Source organism: Cherax quadricarinatus, chromosome 23, assembly GCF_038502225.1.
Source record: "Cherax quadricarinatus isolate ZL_2023a chromosome 23, ASM3850222v1, whole genome shotgun sequence".
NCBI lineage: Eukaryota > Metazoa > Arthropoda > Malacostraca > Decapoda > Parastacidae > Cherax > Cherax quadricarinatus.
Window position 1 is genome coordinate 33,846,731 of NC_091314.1, and position 6,000 is coordinate 33,852,730.

At 43.9% G+C, this 6,000-nt stretch overlaps 1 protein-coding gene across 1 annotated transcript in view; it reads right to left on the reverse strand.

Annotated features, from left to right (window-relative positions):
- Nucleotides 1-6,000, reverse strand: part of LOC138853133 (carboxypeptidase E-like) — a 164,446-nt gene that overhangs the window by 45,836 nt on the left and 112,610 nt on the right. The window lies entirely within an intron of this gene.

Sequence of the window (6,000 nt, forward strand, 5' to 3'; positions counted from 1 at the left end):
TAAGATAGACGAGCTAAGATTACTTGCAAGTGCAGGTAATATAGATATTATTGGTATAACAGAGACCTGGTTCACCTTGAAAGATAGAGAAATGCTTTCCACACTGATAGGGTCAACAGGAAGGGTAGTGGAGTGGCGATGTACGTCAGAGATAATTTAGACAAGATATAAAATACAAGATTTAGATAAGATATAAGATTAGAAACATCAGACACAGAATCTGTTTAGCTACAGTTTCTGGAGGGTCGTGAAAAATTAATTTTGGGTGTGGTTGAGTGCGAGTTGGACCTGACTAGCTTGTGCTACTAGGTCAGATTCTGTGCTCCTTCCTTAAGTGAATATGACCTGACCTGACCTGACTAGGTTAGGGAGTTGGCTTAAGCCGGTAGGAGAATTGGACCTGCCTCGCATGGGCCAGTAGGCCTGCTGCAGTGTTCCTTCTTTCTTATTTATTATGAGAGAGGAAGATGATGGGAGAGAGAAGCAAGGACAGGAAAGAATGTGAATGAAAGACAGAAGTAGACAGCAAAAGAAAGGATGATAATGACAATAAACAAGACAGCGAAAGACAGTGGAAAGATTTAATAGAAGTAGACTGTAAGACAGATGGTAAAGACAGCTGGTGTTGTAGTATGGTGAGATACATGGTACAGACAGCTGGTGTTGTAGTATGGTGAGATACATGGTACAGACAGCTGGTGTTGTAGTATGGTGAGATACATGGTACAGACAGCTGGTGTTGTAGTATGGTGAGATACATGGTACAGACAGCTGGTGTTGTAGTATGGTGAGATACATGGTACAGACAGCTGGTGTTGTAGTATGGTGAGATACATGGTACAGACAGCTGGTGTTGTAGTATGGTGAGATACATGGTACAGACAGCTGGTGTTGTAGTATGGTGAGATACATGGTACAGACAGCTGGTGTTGTAGTATGGTGAGATACATGGTAAAGACAGCTGGTGTTGTAGTATGGTGAGATACATGGTACAGACAGCTGGTGTTGTAGTATGGTGAGATACATGGTACAGACAGCTGGTGTTGTAGTATGGTGAGATACATGGTAAAGACAGCTGGTGTTGTAGTATGGTGAGATACATGGTACAGACAGCTGGTGTTGTAGTATGGTGAGATACATGGTACAGACAGCTGGTGTTGTAGTATGGTGAGATACATGGTAAAGACATATGGGTACTGTTGTAGTATGGTGAGATACATGGTACAGACAGCTGGTGTTGTAGTATGGTGAGATACATGGTACAGACAGCTGGTGTTGTAGTATGGTGAGATACATGGTACAGAGAGCTGGTGTTGTAGTATGGTGAGATACATGGTACAGACAGCTGGTGTTGTAGTATAGTGAGATACGTGGTACAGACAGCTGGTGTTGTAGTATGGTGAGATACATGGTAAAGACAGCTGGTGTTGTAGTATGGTGAGATACATGGTACAGACAGCTGGTGTTGTAGTATGGTGAGATACATGGTACAGACAGCTGGTGTTGTAGTATGGTGAGATACATGGTAAAGACATATGGGTACTGTTGTAGTATGGTGAGATACATGGTACAGACAGCTGGTGTTGTAGTATGGTGAGATACATGGTACAGACAGCTGGTGTTGTAGTATGGTGAGATACATGGTACAGAGAGCTGGTGTTGTAGTATGGTGAGATACATGGTACAGACAGCTGGTGTTGTAGTATAGTGAGATACGTGGTACAGACAGCTGGTGTTGTAGTATGGTGAGATACATGGTAGAGACAGCTGGTGTTGTAGTATGGTGAGATACATGGTACAGACAGCTGGTGTTGTAGTATGGTGAGATACATGGTACAGACAGCTGGTGTTGTAGTATGGTGAGATACATGGTAAAGACAGCTGGTGTTGTAGTATGGTGAGATACATGGTACAGACAGCTGGTGTTGTAGTATGGTGAGATACATGGTACAGACAGCTGGTGTTGTAGTATGGTGAGATACATGGTACAGACAGCTGGTGTTGTAGTATCATGTGGGAGTTCGATATGTGGATAGGGTAAAGTAATACTCACGTAGGCTGGTAGTACGTATAATTACAGATAATGTGGGGAGCGCCCAACAGCCTGCCTATCTCCTTGCTCACTCTCGTATAACTGACTAGCCGCCCACAGTACCCATATGTGAGGGGGTCTTTGAATACTGCTGTGGTCAGCACAATATGAATACAGACAGTGACTCAGGCAGAGACGGTTGGTAGTGAGTCAACTACTGGTACACTGGTTACTGGTAACTGGTTACTACTACTGAGAGCTCGGCGACGCTAACGTATGTCGTCCAGACATACAACTAATACAAACTAGAGATGGCAGGTGTACGGCTTGGGCTGATTCTATACAATGTCAAAGTACACAACAATTAAACATTATAACATACATAAGTAGAACATTGGAATGGAAGCTTACGTAACTGAAACTGTAATGCAATACAAGGTATAATATAGCACAACTCATCGAATGAAACTCAACGTTGAGATTACACAATAGAAGTGATAAAAAAAATTTGATCGATCGATCTATATTCATGTGATCTACGGATTCTGAGGAAGGAATATATACAAAGAAAGAGTGTTTAACAGAAAGGCAGATTCGGTGCACTCAAATCTAGACTGTTAACTCTCAGAATGCGGAGAGAACGTGAACACAAAAAAATAAAATTCTTGAATACTGATAAGTTGATACTGTAATTATTCATCTATACAGAATACAAGGTATCGGTTCTTTCTTACTGGAGGAATGAACAAACTCGGTGGAGTGGATGACTCCCCCCGGTTATTCTGAGTCGCACACAGTGACACGAGGTATCAACTATAAAGAAACTACACTTACAAGCGTTAACATGTGAAAGTTACTCGAGAAATAACTTCTTACAATGCACTGATTACTGTCAACTAGGATGGGATCACAATCTGAAACACAAGGGACAACAACAACACTCAAGTGAGCACACTAGCCACAGAAACGTCTTTCTGCAACGGCTTGTGGCATCAGCAAGAGATGGCATAACTCGTTGCAAGTAAAGTTCTTCTCAAAGCGTCCCCTGGGAAGGAACGAATACTTGAACAAGTCGCCATCGCAAGGATAGTAGTCGCACTATCCTGCGTGCATGATATTGTGGCTGGAGTCCAGACAGGAGTGACAGTATACTAGTGCCTGACCGCTCGGCTACGTTAATAAGTAATTCACAGATCTATAGGAACTTAATCTGAACTTCACATTTTGCAGCACTTTAACAAATCTCAGATACAAGCTGTGAGAACAAACACATTGCTCAAGGGCTAGGTATTGTCTTTCAGTCAGTAAGGGAATGTTGGTACTGTGGACTGATTCATATTGACTTTGACTGACATGATACACTAAGTGAACATTCAAAAGTGATTGGGACATGATCTCAGGGAACTTACTCAAGGACATAAGGCAAAAAAAAAATAGAAGATGAGCGATAACACTGAAAAATATTGCAAAAATAACGAGTCAAAGAAACACTGAGTCTACACTGAAAACACAAGGTTTAGAGTACACAAGAAATTCACTATAAATGTCTCACACACGCAAATGTCTTGAAATGCAAGAAAAATGTCTCTAAACAGAAAATTATCACTGAAGTCTGTAGGTGATGACTGGTGATGAGGAAGGTTGTCCTGCGCGGTGATGACGCAGACACTCACACTGTCGTCGTGAAGAAATGCGCTTTCTCGGTGAACTCGCATAATTGGCTTTATCGTCGGAGCTCAGCTACATCTCTTGACCAATTATGTGAGCCAAAACAGTATTAGGACCCGGTACAAGGGTGCAAACAGCCACAGGTAGATGGGTGGGTGGCTGGTGGTGGGTGGTTAGTGGTGGGTGGGTGGAGGGAGAGTGTATAGCGGTGGGTGAGATGACTCTCGCTGGCGCTCTGGTGCGCACTCCACTCACTACCCACGAAGGTGGCTTGATAAGCCACTATGCCACAGGGATGGTGAAATTCACTCTTAGCATCCAAGCACAAAGCAATATAGACAATACTTCAGAGGAATTTGGCTTACTTCTTACTGTGTGGCTTACTTCTCTCTCTCAGCTGGGTTAGAAGCTGGGTTGGCTGACTGGCTTAACCCACGAGAATGGCTGACTGGAAGACGTGTAACGATGCACACAGCACGGAGGAGCAGGTGGATGACAGGAGACAGGCTGGATGATAGGCTGACTGGCGTTCACTTTCACAGTCTGGCTTACTGACTGGCTTAATTGCAAAATCCGGGTCAACCCCTCGGAGATTGAAGCAATTAGCACACGAACTAAGCCAGGAAGCTTGAAAAAACGGTTGCAACAGGCTTGCAGGTTGTGAGGGGAGCGAGTAGCTGGTGGGTGAGATGGTTCACCTTTGACCCTGCCGGCTACTCACAAACAGTCTTCTAACGTCTTGAATTACCCGTAAAAACTTAAATCCACGCATCCCACCGGTGCCACCATTTATCATGTGGGAGTTCGATACGTGGATAGGGTAAAGTAATACTCACGTAGGCTGGTAGTACGTATAATTACAGATAATGTGGGGAGCGCCCAACAGCCTGCCTATCTCCTTGCTCACTCTCGTATAACTGACTAGCCGCCCACAGTACCCATATGTGAGGGGGTCTTTGAATACTGCTGTGGTCAGCACAATATGAATACAGACAGTGACTCAGGCAGAGACGGTTGGTAGTGAGTCAACTACTGGTACACTGGTTACTGGTAACTGGTTACTACTACTGAGAGTAGTATGGTGAGATACATGGTACAGACAGCTGGTGTTGTAGTATGGTGAGATACATGGTACAGACAGCTGGTGTTGTAGTATGGTGAGATACATGGTACAGACAGCTGGTGTTGTAGTATGGTGAGATACATGGTACAGACAGCTGGTGTTGTAGTATGGTGAGATACATGGTACAGACAGCTGGTGTTGTAGTATGGTGAGATACATGGTAAAGACAGCTGGTGTTGTAGTATGGTGAGATACATGGTACAGACAGCTGGTGTTGTAGTATGGTGAGATACATGGTAAAGACAGCTGGTGTTGTAGTATGGTGAGATACATGGTACAGACAGCTGGTGTTGTAGTATGGTGAGATACATGGTACAGACAGCTGGTGTTGTAGTATGGTGAGATACATGGTACAGACAGCTGGTGTTGTAGTATGGTGAGATACATGGTACAGACAGCTGGTGTTGTAGTATGGTGAGATACATGGTACAGACAGCTGGTGTTGTAGTATGGTGAGATACATGGTACAGACAGCTGGTGTTGTAGTATGGTGAGATACATGGTACAGACAGCTGGTGTTGTAGTATGGTGAGATACATGGTACAGACATGTGATGAATGGTTTGAAAAACCGACAAGTTGAAGATTGAGACACTTATGCAGCATATGGGAATCTTTATTCAGGAAACGTTTCGCCACACAGTGGCTTCATCAGTCCAATACAAAGAGGAAGGCGTAAGGAGAGGAGGAGTATGAGGTGATCAGTCCCTCAGCCTGGAGTCGATGTGTTCAGTCCATTTGGTACATTCTACAAGATTGATGGACTGAACACATCGACTCCAGGCTGAGGGACTGATCACCTCATACTCCTCCTCTCCTTACGCCTTCCTCTTTGTATTGGACTGATGAAGCCACTGTGTGGCGAAACGTTTCCTGAATAAAGATTCCCATATGCTGCATGGTACAGACAGCTGGTGTTGTAGTATGGTGAGATACATGGTACAGACAGCTGGTGTTGTAGTATGGTGAGATACATGGTAAAGACAGCTGGTGTTGTAGTATGGTGAGATACATGGTAGAGACAGCTGGTGTTGTAGTATGATAAGATACATGGTAGAGACAGCTGGCATTGAAGTACTGTAAGATACATGGTAGAGACAGCTGGTGTTGAAGTACTGTAAGATACATGGTAGAGACAGGTGGTGTTGTAGTATGGTGAGATACATGGTAAAGACAGC